This window comes from Solanum lycopersicum, chromosome 12, assembly GCF_036512215.1.
Source record: "Solanum lycopersicum chromosome 12, SLM_r2.1".
Classification (NCBI taxonomy): domain Eukaryota; kingdom Viridiplantae; phylum Streptophyta; class Magnoliopsida; order Solanales; family Solanaceae; genus Solanum; species Solanum lycopersicum.
Genome location: NC_090811.1, coordinates 46,271,895 through 46,297,752, shown reverse-complemented (window position 1 = coordinate 46,297,752; position 25,858 = coordinate 46,271,895). Strand labels below are relative to the sequence as shown.

At 30.2% G+C, this 25,858-nt stretch overlaps 1 long non-coding RNA gene across 1 annotated transcript; it reads left to right on the top strand.

Annotated features, from left to right (window-relative positions):
* Positions 1-8,516: 8,516 nt before the first annotated feature.
* LOC109119171 (uncharacterized) lies at positions 8,517-9,091 on the top strand. Its single transcript, XR_002026383.3, has 3 exons — positions 8,517-8,590; positions 8,696-8,768; positions 8,873-9,091. It is a non-coding gene; the product is annotated as an uncharacterized lncRNA (long non-coding RNA).
* Positions 9,092-25,858: the final 16,767 nt, after the last annotated feature.

Below are 25,858 nucleotides of genomic sequence, written 5' to 3'. Positions count from 1 at the left end.
ATGCAGATCGAAAGGTTAGAGACTTGAGTTTATGGAGGGTGAGCAAGTCTTGCTGAAGGTTTCGCCCATGAAAGGGGTGATGCGGTTTGGTATCTATTGTAACGACCTGTTTAGTTGTTTTGAGCAGTAGAGTTTATTCTAGTAATAACTGTCACGGTCGATGGATCCCACGACGGAACGTCATGGGCACGACGGACCGTCGAGGGGGTCTCGTTCCAAAACACTTAGAATTCTGAAATTTGGGTACTGAGATCGACTCTCTGAACTTCGTGATGGAATGGAAGGACGGACCGTCGTTGGCACGACGGACCGTCATAAATCTTTCCACAGAATTAACTCTCTGAACTTTGTGACAGACCTGCAGGACGGACCGTCACCGTCATGACGGACCGTCACAGGTTGCGTAACCCTGACTGGGTCGGATTTCTATTAAAAGCTTTTAAAGGGCATTTTGGACTATTCATGCTTATAATTATAAAGTTAGTGGGTTAATGTTAATAACTCAATTACTTGGGGGTTAAAGGAGATAACCTTGAAATAAATAGTGGGTTATCTTTACCATCTTTTATACTTAATTATATGACAATTACGGTAAAAGAAAAAAGGTTTGATTAAGAAAAATAGAAAGTACAGAGAGAGAAAGGAGAACGCACGAGCGAGACAAGAGAAGAAACGCAAGGAAAGCAAAGGTTTTGGGAAGATAGCTTGTTTGATCGCGATTCTTCGGTGGAGGTAGGTTATCGTTTATACTATCTCATAGTAAACTCTTAATAGCGAATAATATGTGTTGGGTAGTATTATAAAGTCTTCTATATGCTTAATTGTGTGCTTGTATGATGTGATTATGTAATTGTAATAGGTTGGGAAGATGAGGCTGTGAATCTTAAATCTTAAATTTACTTTGTTAATGATGATGCCTTGGTATAAAAGAAGGCTTGATGAACTAAAGTAATGTGATTAGAGGATCGGGTGTCACGTTCCGACACCAGGATAGTATTAGAGGATCGGGTGTCACATTCCGACACCAGGATAGTATTAGAGGATCGGGTGTCACGTTCCGACACCAGGATAGTATATGGATCGGAGTGTCACGTTCCGACACCAGGATAGTATATGGATCGGGTGCCACATTTCGACACCAGGATAGTATATGGATTGGAGTGTCACGTTCCGACACCAGGATAGTAGGGGATCGGAGTGTCACGTTCTGACACCAGGATAGTAGTAGTGGAGCGGAGTGTCACGTACCGACACAAGAGGAATAAAGATAATGAATCTTGAATTATGATAATATACTCAATTTTAAAGAACTAAATTCCCAAATGAGTATGATGGGGAGGCTTGAGTCCTCATAGATGTGCTTGGCGTTGTGACCAAGGTTTATGGTAATTGTTGTTGTCACCTGTTGAATATGTAGTTGATTTTATATTATTATTTGATATATGTTGTTTTCTATTTTGAGTTGGCCGATGATACCTACTCAGTACTTGTGCCTTGTACTGACCCCCTACTTGTATTTGTTTTTCTTGTTAATTGTGAAGTGCGGCAAACGTGCCATCGTCTTCAACTCAACCGCAACTCTAGCAAGTCTTCATCACGCCAGATTTCAGGGTGAGCTATTGCTTCTAGCTTGGACTGGATCTTCTTCTTCATATCTTGATGCCTTGAAATTCCGGCATGGACTAGCTGTTTATTTGTTTTAGCTTCTTAGACATTCTTAGATTTAGTAATTTTGAGTATAGATGTTCTTGTGGTGATGACTTCCATATTTTGGGGATAAGGATTGATAAATTTTAGAAGCTATTTAATTGATTTCGTTAATGAGTTTTAAGTCTTCCGCATTGTATTTTGTTCATTATGTTTGAAATATTGGGGTTTAGATTGGTTGGTTCGCTCACATAGTAGTATAAGTGTGGGTGCCACTCGCGGCTCATTTTGGGTCGTGACAAATTATATGGGTTTGGTCCTAATGATACTAAGTACGAAAATTCTGATGGGAATTCTACTTTATAAGCTTCCCATAGAGCTTTGGTTGATTCTCCTAGGAATGTTTCTAAGTATTTATACATTGTTTTAGCATCAGTTTCTGTATAATTTTTTATGAAATCTGCTACTACTATTCCTTTCCATAAGTCTATTACTGAATTCCATCTTTGTGGGTCATGTGCCGCTATATTTAAAATTTTTCCTTTACTTCCTCCTTCTTGGAGTATTATTGGTTCTTCTATAGGCATTCTTTTTCTCATAGGTTTAACTTCTGTTATTGGAGTATCTCCTTGTCTATATACTCTTCTACGTGGTATATTTCCTGTACTATTATCTGCAGTATAACCTTGTTCATTTGTTCTTTGGAATGGACTACTAGAACTTGTTGTTTCCATTAATTCTTTTTGACTTAGTATAGATTCTAACTCAGATATTTCACCATCATTTTCTTGTATTATACTATTAGCTTTTTCTAATTTATCTTGTAAACTTTTTTCTAATCTATATCCTTTATTATCTGTTCTTTGTTCACATATTTTAAAATAAGATATTTGTTTGTTCTATATTTAAGTCTTTTAATTGACATCCTTTGCATGTAAATGATCTATTCTTATTATCTTTACTTATCTCTTTAGCTTTTTCTATAGCCAAATCTACTGCAAAATCTTCTTCTAATATTATTTCTATATTCATCTCTCTAAAGATATTTCTTCTACAATACTTTCTTCTTCAAAGTCTTTTTGAGCTTCGTAATTGTAATCTGTAAATCTAATTGAGGGTTGTCCTTTAGAATTCGTATATATTAAATGAGCATCTGGTGTTAAAGCTTCTTTTTCTTTAAAATCTCCTAATTTCCATTCTAATCCTGCATATTCTTCAGGATTTATTTTTATAGGTTTTATTAATTTTATCCCTTTATTTTCCATTACTTCTACTACGTCTTTTATTTGTAATTTAAATTTAGTGTTACTATTATCTGTCATTTTTCCTAAAAATCCTACACACATTAATAATTTTTTTCCACTATGCATTTCCTCATATCTTTTAGTTTGTATTCCTATTCTTATTTGGGTTTCGAATTCATTTAAATTCATCATAAAGTCTGGACTTATATAGAAAATTCCTCCATTATTAGTCATATCTACTTCTGTTAATCCTATAATTGTCTTTTTTATGTTTGACCATCTATTATCATATATTGTAATTAATGTCTTTGTTCCTAAATTTTTTCTTGTTAATCCCTTAATTCCTATAACTATTAATCCTATATGTCTTAAATTATTTTTAACATGTTTTATTTCTTTCACAGATTCAGTGTTTATGAGTGGTAAAGATACAGAATTTTTTCCTAATACTGATAATTTTTCTTCTCTATAATGTCTATATAGTTGGGATTTTGAGTTTGTATTATATAAGACTTTTGGATTCAATAAATTTAATTGATTTTGTTGGAAATTTTGTATATCTTTATCTGTATCTATTATTTCGTCTAATTGTTGATTGTTTTCTTCTTTTGTCTTTTTATTTAATATTTTTGATAAATATTACCTATTATATTATATTCTGGGAGTAACTTGGTCTTGGTCTTTCTTGTCCTTTATCTCTTGGTCTAGTTCGAAAAATATCCATTTTTTCTGTTTTTTAATTATTTTCTCTTTTTAAGGAGTAATTTCTATTTTATTTAACTTTTCTATTAATTCTTCTATCCCAGTTGTGTCTATATTTTTACTTTCTAATTTTTCTTTAAAGTTTTTATCTATCTTATTATGTAGTTGTAATAAAAGTGATATTATTCTATTGTTCTGTTGTATAATAATTTGATATGATTTTGAAGGTGGATTAAATTCTTTATAATCTAATGGAAGGGCTATTCTTTTTTCTATTAGTTTTATTGCTTCTCTATGTGTCTCTGATTCTACTAAGTCTATCATGAAAGAACTATTTCTTTTATTGATGCTAATTCTGTCTTGATTTCTTGTATTCTTACTAGTAATGTATTATTAATCTTTTCTTTAGATTTTTTTTTAAATCGTTTAATTTTTTATGTAATTCTACTCCTTGTTCTTTAAGATAATCTAAATTATTTTCTATCTTTCTAAATAGTTGTTTTTGTTTATTTTGTGTTTCTTCTTGTCCACTTTCTATTTTTATAATTTTATTGTTTGATTCTTTTATATTTTCACTGAAATTTATTATTAAATCTATTAACGTATTATATTGAGTGTCTTCTGTATGTAAGCAATGACTTCCGTTGTCAAAGTTACACTTAATTATATTGTCTGATTTTAATCTTTGAAATCTTTTTTCTATATTAATTTGTAAGTCTAGGTATTCTATGCTTTTTAATGAAGCTATTGTTACTATTGTTATTTTACCCTAAAGTAGTTGGGTAATTATATTTATAAAAAAAAATATTATTCTTTTATTATAGCTATCTATAACATTACTAATTCCTTGTAATTCCCATTTTAAAGCGTTAATATATTCGTCGTAGTTTATATCTCTTTCAAAATAAAAAGCTTGTGGTATAAAAAAATGTTTTCGTATATATATATATATATATATATATATATGCTTTTTCTGCTATTTGTAATCTTTTCTTTTTTCTATATTTCTATGTAATAGCCAATAATCAAGTCTTATTCTTAAAGCAAATGGAAGATTTCTCATGAAATATTTTTTATTGAAAAATTTCTTGATATAAGATGTCTTATTAATTTTTGTTCTAATATTTTAGCTAAGAAAAATATATAATCTAATTTATTACTTATTTCTTTGTTAGAGCCTGTTTTTCTTAGGTTTTTTAATAAATATATGTGCTTTTATATATTAATCTAGTAATTCTCTTGTAACCTTCTTATATTCACTTGTATTTTTATAAGGTCTTCTCATATATTATACTACAGAATTATAATAATATGGATTATTTTTAATAATTTTAATTCTTTCTCTTACTTTCTTTATTTCAAAGTCTACTTGATTTAATTCTTTACTTATTTGTTTTTTAGATTGTCTAATAGTTTCCCTAAGTGTCTTTACAGAATATTTATATGTATAAGTTAATGATAATCTTAATTTTAAGGTAAATAAATGACTTTCTAAAGATTTTTTTATATATTTTAACTATTTTTAAATGTTGTCTATTGTAAAATAAAGTTCTACGGTAAGCAAATGTTTTTCTAGAATAATAATCTTTTTTCATATAAGGTCTTTCAGATCTCTCGCTCTGATACCAAAATAAGTGGGGGTTATTTCAATATGGGGGTTATAGTTCAATAAGATATTTCCAAAATAAAATAGTATAAGTTCGTTAAAATTCCAAATTGTACAATCCTACTCAGTACTCCTTTACTCTCTTGTTCTATTATGTAATTATCATATTAGTTTCTAGTTAGACAGATGGGAGTTTTGATGGATGTAGTGCAGTATTAAAATCAAGACCACATAAATACAGTTCTAAACAAGAAGAATACATATGTGCTTTTATATATATATATATATATATATATATATATATATATATATATATATATATATATATATATATATATATATATATATATATATATATATATATATATATATATATATAGGTATATATAAGCAAATATGTATTCTTCTTGTTTAGAACTGTATTTATGTGGCCACCGCCGATGTTGTCACCACCACCATCCCACTTTTCTTCAAGTCTACTGGATACAATCTTATTTATCGGAAAAAAGTAGAGACTCATATGATGACTACTCTGTTTCTTCTTCAATTTTTTTTCTTATTGGAAATATATCTATCAAATCAGATTTAAAATAAAAAATGAATCACCTCTCCTTCCTCCTTTCTCCATGTTTTTCTTAGATGATTATGTAGTTATGATTTTATTCATATTTAAAATTATAAATGGCTCATTTTTTGTAGGTTAATGTATTAATTAATTTTTATGTGTATATAATTTGCTATTTTCAACTTAAAAAAAGAACAAATCTGAAATTGTTTTATTGGATTAAGAGGATTTGAAGGTGACGACGGCTATGATGGAGGACGGGGCTATGGTAATGGCAACTATGGCTGATAATAAATTTGTCTCTACTTCATAGAAATTCTCAAGGCATCATCAGATATTGCACAAAGTTGCTTGATATGTAGCTTGGTGGATGACAATTTCAATTTTTCTTTTTTTTTTCCTCAAAATGCCACATGTATGTCATTGATTCTCATAGCGAGTGTATTACACACATTTCATCTTTTTAGCTGATTGCCAAAAAAGTATTCAAAAGGCTTAAATTTGAATTCATAGAAGAGTCAAATAGGTACAAATCTTAGTTAAGGTGCCTAAGTGAATTATGCGGACAACTTTAAGGGGTCGTCAATGACTCAAGTCTAATTTTAAAAAAAAAAGACTGGTCAATTCAAAATCACAAAAAGTCAAAATTAACCTTGGTATTTTCAAAATAAATCTACTTTTTATTTTGTAACTGAAATATAACCAAATCTGTTCAAACATTAATTTTAGAAAAACAGTCAAATCTATTCTTCTTATTTTTGGATTTATACATTAAATGATGTTGGTATATTTAGTGGAAGCTAATGATTAAAAAAAATTAAGCATCTCACTCACAAAAAACATTTCATTGATAAATTGAGCTTTTTTTTTTTTTTGCTCTACTTTGAGGTTTGAATTAGTTTCATTTATTTTATGTATTTATTCATCCTTCGGACATGAAAGTAGGTGTTTTTTTTTTTCATTTTCATCATGCAATCAGAGCAGATCTACAATTTTATTTATGAATTTCACTAAACTCAGTAATTTATGTTTAGTATTTATGATTAAAAATAAATTTAATAAATATAAATAATTTATTCAGAGTCCAGTATACTGCTAATTTTTCTAAAATCTGAACTTCGTATACTTAATATTCTAACTTCTCTGAATTTTATTTTATTTTTATCTCCCTGTGCTTTGAGTTTTTTTTTTCTTTTCAGGATTGCAAATGGCATTGAGAATTTTGACGGATATGCAACTATCACTTCCTAATCAAATGTTGAAAAAGGTAAAATCTAAATTGCCCCAATTTCTATCTATGTATATACTGCATAACTTTTATTAGATTTCCTCGTTTCAATTTATTTGTTTGATGTTTATTTGATGTAAAGTTTAAGAAAATAAATAAATTTTTTTTTTGAATTTTGTGATCTTAAACGGAAGATATGTTGAAAGTACGAAAATACATAGGGTGCTAGGTGGAGGTTCATGGATTTGGTTTCGAATAGACCCACTAGCTTTTTTGTAGACTCTATATTTGTATTTTAGAAAATTAAAAAAAATATGTGTATATTGACTTGTGAACCTCCAAACAAATTGATTTAATACCCCCAAACATTGAATCTTGGCTCGGCTTTGCTAAAACATTGTAAATTTTATGGTCTTTAACATGCCATACTAAAAGTTGAAATTAAAAAGCTGACAAGAAATTAAAGAAACAGTTTTTTTATAGCATATCGAAAAAATAAAAATAAATCAAAACAATCGAATAGTTAATTTTTTGTTTGTTATACTTAATTGTGTTTTTATGCAGGGTTTGATCAATAATGAATTTGAACATTTGATGATTTCAAAGAGGGCAGAAGATCCTCAATTTGTAGTTGAAACAATTCAGGAGTATTGTGCTGAAGTTAAAGCTATATTATCACAAATGAAAAATGACATGTACTACCCTCTAAACTTAAAATACATATATCTATTTATTTTATATATCAAGTTTGTTTTGTCTATAATAAGTTTATTAATTCTATAATTAATTTATTTCATACAAATATTTTTTTATATGTTAATCCTTTTGCAGTGCTACTCCTGATGTTGAGTTTTCTCCTTTGGTTGCATCCTGTGACCTTGTGAAAAAAAAAAGTACAAGGTAATTATTTATTTATTAAAGTATAAGGTAATTTATTTACTCTAAAACTACAATAAATCACTTGATCTTTGTACTGTAGTTTTTTAAAAACTTTTACTATTTAGCTACCTTTGTCTTCTTAAATTAATCCTTGGGATAAACATCATGTGTAAGTAACTATGTAACCCTAACATGTTTTTTCCAAATTTTCATTGATTTTTTTCCCTCATGACTTAGTAAAGAGCCATGTAGTTGGCGGTTTTACTATACTAGAATGCCTCTATAATAGTCAGCATTTCGAACTCCATCATTCTTTCATGTATTATTTTGCAGAAAATTATTTGAAAGATATCATGTTTATAAAAGTTATCTTATATGTGAGAGTGTTCTTATTCAAGAAATCAAATAACGATCTTTAGTTATGATAATCTCCAACTCCTTTATAAATATTTTCATGTACTTCTGCTTATTTTTCTTTAAAAAAAAATCATACTTTGAACCTTTTACTCCAAAACCCCTTCATTCAATTGAGAAGCATTTAGTTCTACATTAATTTGTGTATCTCTTATTAAGTAATTAATTTTACTTAAACATTGTAAATGTGAAATTAAAAGTATTAAGCTAATGAACTATTGTTGATGGTGTAGGATTGGTTGTGAGCTAGTGATTTCCACATGCATGCTTCTCATTGGTGCTTGTGATGAAAGAAACAAAAAGAAGTAAGTAGCAATTAATTTGATCATCTAATTCTTGTTTCAAATGAAATACATGTTGAACCACAATCAGGTTCATCTTAATGTTAAAAATATTGATATAAATTTCAGGTTTTCTCAAACCTTGGAGTTGTTAAAGAAGGATTTCTCAACTACACAAAGCCAATTGGAAACTTATGCTTGGGTTTGTACTCATTCTAAACACAAGTTAATTTATGACAATTTAATTAACTAGTGTAGTTTTTTAATTAATTCAATCTTATTAAAAGATGTCAATTGTACTTGCAGTTGGAGAGAAGGATTATCAACGTGCAAGTTGATCAAGCAGAAAGCTCAGGGTTTTAAATTAAAAGGGAAATATTTCAAAACTATGTTTTATGACATTGCATTTGGTTCTATATTTTGAAACTCAAACCGAACTTGTGTCCAAGTATGTGTGTTACAATCGAAAGTACACCTTGTGGATAATATTCCTTTTCTTTTAATGTAAAGGATACGTTACATCTTTTAAATCTCCCTAATTAATTTATGTGAACATTGCTAAGTCATTTATGTATGTGAAATAGGAGAGTTACTTTCTCATTAATGGTTCATATTTATCTTAGGTATCAATTTCTTAACTTCATAAGATAATATTCAGAAGATTTGAAATTATTTTTCTATTATGACAAAGTTGTCATCAAATTAAGAATTATGTTTCATTATATTGATTATAAGTTAGTTTGTTACATTCTATTGATGAATGAAACGTAAAAAAAATTCTATTTAAGGAATATCATTTGGGAGCTAAAAACATTTAAGAAAACCAAGTCCTTTTCATTTACTATCTCCTTCAACAACTTTTTTTTTATTGTCTTAGATAATTCTTCTTTCTATTGTGGATTTCTAGCCAATTGTTTTTGTACAATTTCAAACTTTTAGCCAAGAGTGCACGTGTTTGAGAGAGTAACCAACTACAATGAATTGCACCAAAGTCAAGCCAAAATCGCTTTCAAAGGAGTGGCTTGCCACGATACTGTGTTCGTGACAAGTTATTTACTATTTATAATTTCAATCTAATATCAATATTTTAGTATTTTTTTCCTACAATTTGAAAGTGATTTCCTAACATACAATATTGATAAATGGCTATATCTTTGAACAAAACTTTTTAGATCTTGTCAAAGCTTGAGCCTTTGGATGGAAAACATTTTAAACGATGGTCACAAAAAAAATAATTTTCTTTGAACAATTTCAAGTTGATTATGTTTTATTTAAAGAACCCTCTGTGTGTCTAACACCACTACTGATTTTAGCAATGTTATAACTTATATGATATTGTTAAAAAGAAGTTTGAAAAGGATAACAGAACTGTGAGAAGAAATTAGGTTAACAGAACTGTGAGAAGATATTTGCTATCACATGACTAATCCTTTATTTGATTTATTTGTTACCCATAAATTTGCTAAGGAAATATGGGATAGTTTAGAAAAGAAATATGGTGTTGATGATGCAGAAAAGAAAAAATATGTGGTCAGATAATGGATTAAATTTCAAATGGTTGATAATAAGTCAATAATGGAACAAGTTCATGAATATGAGAACTTGACTATTGATGTTCTCAACAAGGACATGAAGATGAATGAGATATTTCAGGCTAATGTTCGACTTAAGAAATTCTCACCATTTTGGAGTGATTATGAAAATCAATTAAAACATGAGAAAAATAACTTAACTCTCCAAGAACTTATTAGTCATATGAGGACTGAAGATACAAACCATCTCAAAAATAAGATGGAAGAACATTCTCCTAATTCTTTTAAAACTAATCTTGTTGAATCTTTTGATGCTCTTGTGGGAGACAAATTTAAAGGAAAATGGAAAAAATGTTTCAAAAAAGGAACAGATGAAGAATAAAAACAATTCATCAAGTCGGAGAGCCAATTTAAAAATTTAAGGTCTTGTTTTATTCATGAAAAAGTTGGTCACGGGGCTTTCAGATTCTATCAAAAAAAAAAGGCAAGACTTAAAGCAGTAAGGACAAAGTGATGTCAAAGTTAATCTTGATGAGGGTAATGACATGATTTCTTCTGCAGTCGTTGGGAAAATCTAGTGGCTAACAAAATTGATTGGGTTCTAAACACATGAGCATCAAGTCATTTCTGTGACAATAAAGAGTTATTCCATGACTTTTAGGAGTCCACTGATGGAGAGTGTGTACATATGGGTAAATGCACTACTGTTGTAATAATGGGTAAAGAAAAAGTTTTACTTAAACTAACTTCTGGAAAGACATTATCCTTGAACAATGTTTTATAAGTTCCCTCCCCTCCGAGAAACATAATTTTTGGAGCGTTTCTCAACAAAGTAGGCCTGAAGCTTGTTTCAAGGTGATAATATAATTATTTCTCATGGAGGATACTTTTCGGAAAGAAATATCTTAGTGGAGGATTATTTGTATTGAACACTGTTCAATAGTTTGTCACTAATGCAAGTACTTAAAATTCTACTTATATTGTTGAGTCTATTGATTTGTGGCATGATAGATTAGGTCATGTTAATATTGCTTCTATTAAAAGACTTATAAAAATGAAATTGATTCCTATGATAAAACTTGATGATTTTTTAAATGTCCGATGTGTGTAGAAGCAAAGAATGCCAAGAAATCTTTCAAATATTTTATTAGTAGAAAGATTATATTACTTAGACAAATACATTCAAATTTAACATATTTCAAGAACACTATTAGCAAAGGAGGAAAAACGTGTATATTACTTTTGTTGAGGACTTTTTAGATACACTAAGGTATATCTTCTTATGTCCAAAGATGAAGCCGAAAGCATGTTTTTTAAAGCAAAAAGGAAAAATCAATTAGAAAGAAAAATCAAGAGATTTAGATTTAATAGGGACGGGGAATCTAGTACTAAAACTCTAGAAGATTTTTGTGAGAAAAATGATATTATACGTGAGGTTAGTGCTCCCTATATTTCCCCACAAAATGGTGTAGCCGAACGAAAAAATAGAACCATTAAAGATATGATGAATTCTATGTTTAAGCTCAACTCTATCTGACAATATGTGGGGAGAAACAGTCTTGTTTGCATGTTATATTCTTAATAAAGTCCCTCATAAGAAGTTAGACAAGACCTTGTATGTTTGTGGAATGGTTTGTTCCTAGCTTAAAATTTCTGAAAGAGCAAGGGGTTTTGTCTAAGATTGGTCTACGTAATTTTTAAACGCGTAATTATTGGTTCTAAGACTTCTGATTCTGTCTTGATTGTTTATGATCAAAATAGTGTTGCATATAGATTTATGTCTCTAAGTGATCATTCTATTTGTGAATCCACATATGGAGAATTTTTTGAGCATATTTTTTCTTTAAAAATTAATGTATCTAGTGATGTGCAAAATAATGCTTTTACATATATGTTCAACGATTCTTATGTCGTAACTTCTTCTAATCTTATTTCTAATGAGCATGAAAATAAACTCAGAAGGAGTAAAAGGCATAGAACTGAGATACGTTTTGGTCGTGATTTTATCACCACTTTCTTAACTGAAAATTTTGATATGAACTTTTTAAATAATGAATTAATATCTATCTATTAATTAAATATAAGAAGACGCTAAGTCTTATGATGAAGCAATGAGATTAATAGATGTTATATATTCGAAAGAGGTTATTAAAAGTGAATTAGACTCTATAGTTTCTAATCATACTTGTATGATCTGCCTAAAGGTTGTAAACCCTTAAGTGACAAGTGGATATTTAAGGAGAAATTGAGTCATCATGGAAAAATTGAAAAATATAAGTCTAGACTTGTGATTAGGACTTTTAACCAAAATAAAGTATTGATTACTTTGATACTTATTCTCCAGTGACTTAAATAGCGACCATTAGAACTCTTATTGTTTTAGCCACCATTCATGATTTAGTGATACATCAAATGGATGTCAAAACAAGATATCTAAATGATTATTTAGAGGAAGAGATTTATACGACTCAATCAAAGGGTATTTGTGGTTATAGGAAAGAAATAAAGTATGCAAATCTAGAAAGTCATTGTATGGACTAATACAAGCACCTAGCAAAGGTATAAAAAAATTAATATCACATTAGTAGATAATGACTTTATTGTAAAATCATCTAAAAAAGGTATTTATTCTAAGATGATAGGTTCATATTGTGTGATTATAGGTTTATATGTAGATGACATGTTCTTTGGTCCTAATGTTAACGTTATTAATGAGACCAAAAACTTATTATCTTCTAAATTTGAAACGAAAGACCTTGGTGAAGCAGATGTAGTTTTGGGAGTTAAAATCAAATTAAAGAACTGCTAATTTTTTCTCTTTGTGTCAATCTCATTACATTGTAAAAATGTCAAAAAAAAAATTAATTGTTTTGATGTAATTTCAGTGAGAACTCTTTATGATCCTAGCATACACTTCAAGAAGAATAAAAAATCTAGTGTTTCTTAAACTGAATATACTAAAATAATGGGGAGTGTAATGTTTCTCATGAACTATTCTCGGCCTAATATAGCTTATGTTTTTAATAGATTGAGTAGATATAATCATTATCTCAGTAGTGAACACAAGAATGCTTTTCATCGCTTGCTAAGGTATTTGGGAGGTACTACAAATTGGTGCTTGCACTTTAATAAATTTCCTGTTGTTTTAAAATGTTTTTGTAATGTAAATTGGGTAACTGACAATGATGAAGTGAGCTCTTCCAGTGGATATGTGTTTACTTTAGGTGCAGGTGCTATTTCGTGAAAGTATTCTAAACAGACTTTTATAGCACATTCTATCATGGAATCTTAATTTATTTCTCTTTAGTTGGCAGGGCAAGAAGATGAGTGGCAGAGAAATCTTTAAGCGGATGTGTCATTGTGGGGAAGACAGGTTTCACCAGTCTCTCTTCATTGTGACTCACAAACAACAATTGAAATTACCAAAATAACGTGTACAATGGAAAAAAGAGACATATTCACATCAGAGATGATGTAGTTAAACATTTGTTGAAATAGGGTGTTATTTCCTTCAGAATTGTAAGATCCAAAAGCAATTTGAAGGATATCATGACCAAGGATTTGACAAGGAAATAAACCTTGAAAAGCCGAGGGAAATGGGGGCTAAATCCCACTGATTGATGTAATGTGGTAGACCTGCTAGGCCTTAATATACACCACATTTCTATCCTATGGCGTGAGACAGTATTTTATAAGGTTAAACTTATTTTGCTCTTAATGATTCTTTACCCTTAAGATGGTCTATTTGAGATAGACTTTATGGAATAACCTACATGAGTGTAAAGGTGTAGTTGCCTTTTATGCAAGAATTGTGTCATCTTTGTAGAGCACTCATAAGACCCAAGGTATGTGTTCATGACCACAAAAGCACATTGTTGTATCGCAGAGCATAAATGTCAAGAATAAGGTATGTGTTGTGGGGGTCTCAACGCATGTCCATTTAGTTAAAAAGTACTTCAGTTTATGGATATGTGTTGTTGCCTCATTTCACTATGTATCAATTCAAATAGAAAGATGTCGACATTTATGTGCATGTTCCTTTGTTTTGCACAGAAATTATTCTTATTATTTATCTTTCCATTAGTGGGGGTTAGAGATAATATTCCTCTTCTTTTAATGCAAAGTATAAGTTACATCTTTTAACTCTCCGTAATTAATCTATGTGAACATTACTAAGTCGTTAGTATATGTGAAATAGGAAAGCTACTCCATCGTTAATGATTTCACATTTATCACAAGTGTCAATTTCTTAGCTTCGTAAGCAAATATTCAGAAAACTTGAAATTACTTTTGTACAATGTCAAACTTTTCATCAAAGTAAGAGTTATGTTTAATTACATTGATTATATATAGTTTCTTACATTCTATTGATGGATAAAATGTAAATTATTTTCCTATTTAAGGAGTATCATTTGGGATCTAAACACATAGAAGAAAAACCAAGTCCTTTCTTTCATTTATTATCTCCTTCAACAATTTCGTTTTGTTGGCTTATAAAATCCTTCTTTCTATTGTGGATTTCTAGGCAATTGTTTTCGTGCAACTCCAAACTTTTATCCACAAGTGCACATGTTTGAGAGTAACTATGAAATCTTAGGGATCGATCGACTATAACGATTTACACTGAAGTCGAGTCGAAATCGCTTTCAAGGTAGTGATTTGTCACAACATAGTGTTTGTTATAATTTATTTACTACTTTATAAATTCAATCTAATACAAATATTGTAATATTTTTCTCTACACACCATAGACGTGAAATAACTCACGAAGGTCATACACAAGTCACTTGACATATATATATGTAATATAATAGAAGTAAAAAATCTCATATAAATGGAAAAGTATGACCCTAAAGTGGAAGTCTGATGTGCTGGATATGTAGTAAAAATTAACGAGAAATAAAAGGAAGATGAAAAGATGAATTTGAAAGGTACTCCTCTACTTTAAGAAAAAAAACATTTCTCCCTGATTGGTGGTGAAAAGAATGTTGGCAAAACACAGATAAACACAAAAATATATCTGATAAAAGTAATGGAAATAAATGGAAAAATAGCCACACCAAGAATTTTACGTGAAAACCCTTCTCAATAAGGGAGAAAACCAAGGGCCAAGAGAAGCAACTGATATCAATATAGTAAGGAATTTTATACAGTGTAGTCACGAACACAATACTCAAAATGACTACTACACACTCAAAAGGAACAACACTCTTTTGGTTTCCACCTTACTAAAATATCTCTCACACTCTATTTTTCTTCACAAACTATTTTTCTTGTATAGTCTATGGAATACCTCACTTTGATCTCAAAGTGGCTTTTCTCTCAAGTTTTGGTGTGTTTTTGAAATGATCAAGGGCTCTGTATTATAGGAGAAATCTACTCATAATGATGTCACCAGTCACATCACAAAAACACAAGATTCAACCTTTGCACCTATGCAGATTTCTTGGTAAGATTTTCATTGAAAAAGAAATAGTGAGCTTTGGCTTGTTGCAGCATTTGTTGACTCTTAACAATGAGCAACAAACATTAATTCAACATTTTCTACATTTTAGTTCTCATTGTGTTTATCCATAATGGGTATGGATCCCACAGATCTCCCCCTCCATACCCATTCACTGAAAGGAGGTATCTTCATCTTCTAGAGAGAGCTCATACCACAAGTTTTTTGCATAACTTGAACTTATCTTGCAGTATCGTCTTGGTCAGTATATCTGTAGGATTTTCACTTGTGTTTTTCTTTTTGACGTGAAATGATTCACTCTCAACTTCCTCAGGAATCCAGTGATATCTGACATCGATGTATTTTGATCTTGCATGGTACATGTAGTTCTTACTCAAGTCTATTGCACTCTAGGTTTCACAATATACAATATACTCCATCTTATTCAAAACAAGCTCTTGAAGAAATTGTTTCAACTATATCATCTCCTTGCCGGCTTCAGTAGCCGCAATATACTTAGCTTCAGTTGTAGATAGTGCAACACACTTCGGCGACTTCGATTGCCATGATATAGCTCCCCCTAAAAAAGTAAGCAAATATCTAGTGGTGGATTTTCTGTTATCAAGGTCACTTGCTATATCAAAATCTGTATAGTCTTTCAAGATTGGATTTGATGCTCCAAAACACAAGCATTCATCTGAGCTTCCTCTAAGATACCTAAGTATCCACTTCACAGCTTCTCAATGCTCTTTTCGTGGATTTTTGAGAAATTTGTTGACAACACCAACTGCGTAAGCAATATAAGGTCTAGTGCACACCATTGCATACATTAGACTTTCAACGACGGAGAAATATGAAACTTTGGTCATGCTCTCTTTTTCCTCCCTAATTGTAGGCCACATCTTCTTGCTCAACTTCATATAACCAGCAAGAGGTGTACTAACAGGCTTAACATTCTTCATATTGAAGTGCTCTAGTACACATTCAATGTACTTCTTCTGGGACAAATAAATCTTTCTTTTATCTCTGAGATGAGTAATTCTCATGCCCAAAATTTGTTTGGCATGACCCAAGTCTTCAATAGAAAAAGACTTACACAACTCTTTCTTCAGTTAGTCAATCTTGGAAGTATTCTTGCCCACAATCAACATATCATCCACATACAACAAAGGATGATAAAATCATGGTTAGAAATTTTTTGTATAAATACACAACGATAAGATGAAGTTTAATTATAACCTTGCTCCCCCCATAACAGATTCAAAATTCTTGTACCACTGTCTAAGAGCTTGCTTTAGGCCATATAGACTCTTTCTGAGTTTGCACACAAAATTTTCTGTACCATATACTTTGAAGCCCTCAGGTTGTTCCATATAAATCTCTTCTTCTAGGTCATCGTGAAGGAAAGTCGTCTTCAGATCTATCTACTCAATCTGTAAACTAAGACTAACAGCCAAACCTAGAACTATGCAAATCGAGAACATTCTCACAACAGGATAAAATATTTTGTCAAAGTCAATACCCTTCCTTTGACCAAATCCCTTAACATTCAATCTAGTTTTGTACCTGGTCTTCAAGTTGTGTTCTTCAACTTTAACTTTGAACACTCACTTGTTCTTCAAAGCTCTCATGCCCTTAGGCAATTTTACCAACTCATAAGTGTGGTTCTCATGTAGACATTTCATCTCATCTTGCATGGATTCAATGCATTGATCCTTGTGCTCATCTTCCATGGCCTCCTCATAACATTCAGGTTCTCCCCTGTGAGTGAGTAACACATACTCATTGGGTGAATAACGGGAGGAAGAAAATCATTGTCTTGTGGACCACCAAAACCAAATATTTGATTCCTCCACAACTTCATGAGCAACAGGATCATCAATAACAATATCATTGTTATTATCAACATTAACATGTTGATTCGATACATGATTCTGGGCATCACCATGATTATCAAACCCAACAACATCATGTACACTTGCGTGCGGAACTTCATCATGATGAACTCTACCATCAAAACTTGAAGATTCTAGCTTCTCTACTTTGTCAATATCTTCAATTATTTGATTCTCCATTATAATAAAATCACGGTTTCTCACAAGTTTCTTTTCAATTGGATCATATAGCCTGTAACCGAATTCATCAAGGTCATATTCAATGAATATGCACTACCTTGTCTTGGCATCTAACTTTGACCTCTCATCTTTTGGCACATGTACAAAAACATTGCAAACCAGATACTCTCAAATGGTCATAGGATCCTTTCCGTACCAAATACTATTTGGTACATCACTTTGCAATGAAACAATAGGATATATATTAATAACATGTGCAGCGGTTAATAAAGCCTCACCCCAAAATGAGTTCGGCAATTTTGCTTCAGAAAGCAAACATCTAACTCTTTTCATTAAGGTCTTGTTCATCCTCTCAGCCAAACCATTATTTTCAGGAGTCTTGGGAGGAGTCTTTTGGTGTATAATACCTTGATTCTTGCAGTATTCGTCAAATTTTCCACAATATCACCACCATTATCACTACGAATACATTTTAGTTTCCTTCCAGTTTCTCTTTCAATTGAAGCCTGAAACTGCTTAAAGATACCTAACACTTGGTCTTTAGTCTTCAAGACATAGACCCAAAATTTTCTCGATCAATCATCAATGAAAGTGACAAAGTAGAGTGCACAACCCAATGTCTTTGTCTTCATTTGACCACATAAATCAGAATGTACCAACTCAAGCAACTCTGTCTTTCTAGAAGGAGGGTAGGACTTAAAAGAAACTCTATATTGTTACCATCCAAGCACTGGTAACACTCTTCTAATTTAGCACTTTTGAAATTTGACAAAAATTTCTTCTTGGCTAGAACATTAAGTCATTTTTCACTGATGTCGCTAAGTCTTTTGTGCCATAACGTTGAGGGGTTATCGATCTCAACCGCATTCACCATATCAACACAAGCAGATGTCGTAGTCCAGTGATGTTTGTTACCATGAGCCACAACTAAGGTACTCTTACTGAGCTTCCATTTTCCATCACCGTTGGTACTAACATATCCTTCATCATCTAAACACCAACAGAAATTAGGTGCAGGCGAACATCAAGAGCATGTTTCAGATTGTTCAAAACTAGTTCACTTCCAACACTAGTTTTCAAACAAATTGTACCAATACCAACCATCCTAGAAACAGTCTCATTATCCATACTCAAGTTTCTAAAATCACCAGGAGTATAGGAAGAGAAAAAATCCTTCCTTGATGTCACATGAGATGCGGCACCAGTGTCCACGACCCAGCTTGACTCATCACAAGAAATATTTATCATATCTGCATCATGGACAGTAACAAGATCTTTGGTGGTAACGGTAGCTAGGAAATTTTCATTGCCATCTTCCTTAGTTTCCTCTTTGTTTTTTTTCTCCCTCTTCAACTTCCTGCAGAACTTCTTTGTGTGCCCTTTCATGCCACAATGATAGCACTCAATATCCTTAAGTCTGCCTCTGGATTTGCTCCTATTTTGTTCTCTATACTGAGAACCACGATTTTTGTTTTTCCCACTAGAGCAGTTATCAGGACATCCGACGAAGAAGAACCTTAAGTTTTTCTTCTCATCTCTTCATTCAAGACACTACTCTTGGCGGAATCCATAGAGATCACATCATCTGAAGTAGAATTCGACAATGAAGTTCTAAATATTTTCCAAGAGTCTAGTGGAGAACCATGTAGAATCAAGCCTTGAATTTCTTCATCAAATTTGATGTCCATAGCAGATAATTGAGTTCATGATCCCCTACAAATTATTCAGATGGTCTGTCATCAGAGAACCATCATGATAATTTAAACTCCGCATTTGCTTTATTAAAAACATTTTGTTATTGCCAGTGTTCCGAGCATACAAACTTTCCAGATGATCACATTGGGTTCGAGCATGTGTCTCCCCAGAAATATGGTTCATCACATTATCTTCGACCCATTGCCTAATGAATCCACAGACGTGTCTGTGCAACAGATTTCACTCTTCATCTATTTTATTATCAGGCTTTACAGTGGTAAATACTGGTTTGTAAAGTTCTTTAACATAAAGAAGATCTTCTATTTTTCCCTTCCAAATGGCATAATTAACACCATTCAAAGTAACCATTCTATTTGTATTGGCTTCCATTGTTTTTTCCCAAAAAATATTGTTATCACAAATCAAAATAAATCTTTTCTGATGTGGAAGTTCAAATTATGCTGTACCACAAAGCATACTCAGATAAAACCTTCGCTCTAAAACCAGTTTGTCGGACAAAAGCAGATAAACACAAAAATAGATATGGTAAAAGTAATGAAATTAAATGGGAAAATAGCGACACCAAGAATTTTACGTGAAAATTCTTCTCAATAAGGGAAAAACCACGGGCCAAGAGGAGCAACTGATATCACTATAGTAAGAAATTTTACAACAGTGTAGTCACGAATACAATACTCAAAGTGACTACTACACACTCAAAAGGAACCACTCTCTTGGTTTACACCTTACTAAAATATCGCTCACACTCTATTTTTCTTCACATACTATTTTTCTAGTATAGTCTATGGAATACCTCACTTTGCTCTCAAAGTGGTTTTTCTCTCAAGTTTTGATGTCTTTTTTAAATGATCAAGGGCTCGGTATTTATAGGAGAAATCTACTCCTAATGATGTTACCAACGACATCACAAGGCACAAGATTTCAACCTTTACACCTATGCGGATTTCTTTGTAAGATTTTCGTTGAAAAAGACATAGTGAGATTTGACTTGTTGCAGTATATGTTGACTCTGAACAATGAGCAACAAACATTAATTCAACATTTTCTGCATTTTAGTTCTGATTGTGTTTATCTATAATGGGTGTGGACCCCACAAAGAAAATTTAAAGTTTTTAAATAGAGAAACACTTCTACTACTTTTTAGTTGAGTGGAAATTATGAACCCGCCGTATTGACAATCCATCTAGTACATCAAACGAAGTGGTCAAAACGTAATTGATGCACCAAGTAAAACGTCTGGAAACTAAAACATAATGAAATCAAGTAAAGATGCCTTTGTCCTTGGAACATGGGACTCACCAAATCTATGAACTTCAATTATCACTGACTAGCCACGAGCGAAGGGAGAGGAAACATCACGTCTTACAGTAGTGAAACAATGTAGGCACAAATATGCATTATTACATGAAATGTATTAAGTATGACACATATGCATGAAAATATTATGATAAAGGGACATAATTGAAAACATTAAATGCATGACCAAGGTCAACATAGTAAAACATTTAAAGAGTATCTTAAATCATGAACATGGTCAATATATTTTGAAATCATAAGAAAAGCTTCATAAAAACTATAAGAACAACTTAGTTTGTCTTGTGGGATATTTACTATTAATCGATATTGATCACGTGAGCTATAATTGGAATGTGGTGCATTGCTTCAACACTGAAAATAAGACGTTCTTGCTTTCCCAAGGCAAGGACCTTATATTTATTTATTTATACAATATAATGTTATATTGAACGTAGACATATTTTCGTACTAAAGGGTCGTGATTTTTTCAAAGAGCTAAGGTTTTTGCGGTGAGTTATGACATTTTCGAAGAGTTTGACTTTTTTGAAGGTACATATTTCATTTTTCTGCAGAGTTATGATTTTTCGAAAGAGATGTGATTTTTTAGATGAGTTATGACCTTTTCGAATAGTTGTGATTTTTTTAAAGACTTGACTTTTCTATAATGTTTGACTGGCATAATACATATATTGGACCCTAAACTTGATTTCAAATTTTAACTTTGACCTCCAAATTTCATAATGCACAAACAAACACTTTAACTATCCAACTTTTAAATAAATAAACACATGAGTCCTACGTGATACAATACACGTAAGACACCACATAGGATAAAAAATGACGTAGGATGACATGTAAGACGTGTGTATCTATTTGTTCAACTTGATACAAGTTTAAGTGTCTACTTGTGCACACCGAAACTTGAAGGGTATAAATGTAATCAAAACTCAACTCAAAGGGCATATTTATGTATTATGCCTTTAAATATTTTTTCATACTACCCATTGTTGAGTACAAAAAGAGGGGTTCTTCATATTTTTTAACTTAAATTTTTTGAGGATTCTAATGATCTTCTTCATTAAACTCCACTTTTAGTATTTTGTTTTTTATATTTTATATTATATTTATTTATATTATTTTATTTTAAAAGCACACAGCTTTTCACATTGTATAGTTACGTCTTCTCTAAAGAATTGTGACTTTTCCAATGAGTTCTAACTTTTCTAAAGGATTGTGACTTTTACGATAAAAACAATAAGCACATGTTCATACGAACTTTTGTTAACTATAAATGGAGGGATTTCCTCGCATTTCTAAAAGTATGAGTTTTTTTAGTTTTTTATTCTTCTCTTCTTAAAAACTCAATTGTGATTTATTGATGTTGAGAATCTCAAAGTTCAATGGACGCTTTGAACATTTCATAACTTAATAGTGAAATTAATAGAATACTCAAACTAAAACTATCCAAAACACGAACTTCAATAATACAATAATAAATGAGTAATGCACTTAGGGGAGAGAGGATAAACTACATCTAATAGGTGCAACTAAAAAATTGTAAGAGTGAAATTTTTATTTTTACATATCACAATCAATTTTAAAATGAGAAAAAGGTAAAAAAAATAAAAAAAAATAAAAAAATAAAAAGAAGAAGAAGAAGAAAGGAAAATGATAAATCTAATTGGAAATCATAGCGAGGAGCCAGATCACTTTATCTATATCTAGCTTTATATTATAAATAGTTATAGGTGTTTTTGGATATTGAGTTGACAATTTCAGTAGTTTACATCCACTATTCTTAAGAACTTATACTAAATTATTACATTTATAATTGTTTACATAAAGTTTTTGTTTAATAATATTCAAATTATTTTTAGAAAATAGTGTAGCACATAGTTTGATATCCATGTGCAACACACGTGTCTCAAAACTAGCTCTATATATATAGATACAATAAGCAACACTTTTAATTTTACAATGTATTTCATTGAACTATTATCAAGGTTAATAGTTATTTTTTCTTATTTAACCTTGGGGGAAAAAATCAAATACTTCATTTGTTTCAACTTATTTGTTTTAAAAAAATTAATTTGTTTAAAAAATGTCTCTTTTTTCCTTTTTAGAAACTTTTGAATTTCATTTTCGACCTACGTGTTTAAAATACACAATTAAAAGGCATTTTAGTATATTTGACATACATTTGATTTAAAATCACAATATTTTAAAAAAGATTAATTTTTTAAATTCGTGTCAAATTAAAATAGGACAAATTATAAATTTAAATATACTTTTTTGTTTTATTTTAAATTCAAATTTTATGTCAATTCAAAAAAGTGCTTCTTTATATTCTAGTTAGAGAGAGTGATACAATTGAAAGAATATATAAAAATTGGATCTTTTAAAGTAAATACTACGTTTTAGAATTCTTATAGAATTGGAACCAATAGTGCAATATCAATACAAATTATCATCTTTTCTGTTAGTAAATTAGTGTGCGAATTTTATTTGCTTCTACTTTTTTTATAATTACTTTTAAAAACATTGATAAGTAAACAATGGAGTAATTATTAGGGTATATCACATAAATATGTTATGTCAAAAAATTATTTATCATAATTTTTCTAACCGATTATAATATTTTTTAATAAAAAAATATACCGTCGCTTCGCTTCTGTGTTATTGCTTCTCTTCCTCCTCTGCTTCTTTTTATTTTACTTCTCTTTCTTCTCTTTCTGTCATTCTTTATCTTTCTTTCTCCTCTTCTTCTTTTTATTCTTTTTTTATTGAAATTTTCATTTAAATAACTCTCCTCAAATCAATTTATTCATATTTCACTATTTTTTTTAAAAAAAAAAAACACGAGAGTAGAGGACTAGAAAGACAAAAAATTTGTATAAAATTATATTTTCAAGCAGAAATTTCGAATCTCTAAAATCACAACAGCAAAAGTTCACCATTGATAATCATTGTAAAGCTTCAAATTTTGAATTCATTATTTGAATTTTACGAATTTATAGTTCGATAGGTTGTTCCTACAAATAATGAAAAATGACGTTTGGAGTTCCTATCTCAATTTTAACAAGGTTTGGCTAAGATTATACAATTGATTTTAGAAGAAATATTAGATAAAAACTCGAAAAAAGTGAAGTTTACAAAACTGTGTGGCAATTGCATTAAAGTTGCATTATAGATATGTTTCATAATTGTATTAAACTTGTGTTAAAATAATTTGAGTAACATAACATAGGCACAATACATTTGTAGTAAAATATTGCAAACATCGCTCTTTTTCTTTGAGATACATATCAAAATAATTTATAAGATATATATAATACACATTTTATTATGAATAGTACATTTATAATACATATTGCACACTTCACTTCTTTCTTAGTGATGCCAACAAAAATAATTCAGGTGACACACTAATAGTTACATTTATAAGACACACACATTACATTTTTAATACATATTGTAGTCGTCACCCATTTTTTTAGTGATATAAATTAAAATAATTTACAAGACATATAATATAAATTTTATTCGTGAGCAATACATTTTAATACATATTGCGAACATAACTCACGTTCATAGTGCTACAAATCAAAATAATTTATAAGACATATATAGTTCATGTTTTATTCATGAATAATACAAGTTGAATTCAGTTTTTTCAATGTTTCTTAATTTTCTCTTTTTATTCAACTTTAATATTATTTAATACACTTTTAATGCAAATTTAATTCATTTTGAAGTTTATTGGTTGATTTGTTACTATTGAATTACTTGTTTAATTCATTCTTGATACAAGTTTAATTCACTTCTATAGGCCAATGTGGTCTTTTATTAGTTACGTCCTTTATTTATGCTTGATTCTTTCTTCTTATTCAACTTAATTATTTGTATAATACAAATTTAATTCATTTTGCAGTTTATTTGTTGATTTGTTACTATTAGATTACTTGTTTAATTCATTATTGATATACGTATAATTCACTATATAGATCATTGACTGGTTTATTAATGATGTTTTTTTATTCATGCTTAACTCTCTCTTTTGATTCAACTTTAATATTTGTGTAATACACTTTTAGTACAAGTTTAATTCATTTTGCATGTTATTGATTGATACATTTTTTATTAATGTTTGATTCTAGCAGATCTTCCAGACGTAGAGCGCGCAGGGCTTTGAACCCAAATACGTTACCTACAATGGAAGTAAACATATTGGTAACGGAACCTTCTCGACTTTAATATATATGTACTACATTTTTTATTCAATTTTATATCATTTTGTTGTTTATTATATATCTCATTTGTTACAAATATGAATCATATCTCTAAATACCACTTTTTTCTTACGAATACACATTTAGATTTGAGAAAGTATAGGCCATATAGATGACATCATATCTTCAAACCTCCATTTATTTAAACCTTCATATCTTCATATATATACTCAAATCTACAAATTCTCATAAAGTATGAACGCAAATTATTTACATAATCTTCATTATAATGGAAATTGTCGACACGCCAAAGCAATTAATAAATAATTAGTCAACTTCTTCTACAAACTAAGCAGTCGCGATTCTTCGATTTATGAATCCCTAACTTTTTTATAGATCTTTCTTTTATATATAATATTGAATGATCAAGGAAGATCATAGAGAGAGGAGTTGCAGGGAGAAAAATAAAGATAGAAAAAGCATATAGAGAGACGATGCGGAGAGAAAATAAAGAGAAAAAGAACATAACGAAAGAAGGTTCAACAAGGAAAAGAAGAAGCGGGATAGAAAGAAAGGGAGAAAGAACATAAAAGAGAAGTTAAATCTAATAAAATAAGTATACATAATATTGCTATAAATGGTAATATTTAAAGAATATGCTTAAAATTAGTAATTATTAAGGGACTCACCCAAGTAATTAACCATAATTGTTAATTAATTTTAATTTAAAATTTCATTAACCTTTATAAAATTCAAGATTGGAATAAATGTTCCAATTGAATACCTAAACGAAGTTGCTTATAGAGACATTAAACAAGCTTTTATCATATTGTTAGAAGACTTTTTTTTAAGTTTTTTTTTTTTTTTTTTTTTAAAAGGAACGAATGTAACATGACGTCCCATTAAAAGAAAGGAGTATATTCTCAAGAAAATAGGAATAGTCCAATGACGTGGTTGTAAAAGAAACATCAATGATATCATAGGACAAATTCTCAAACAAG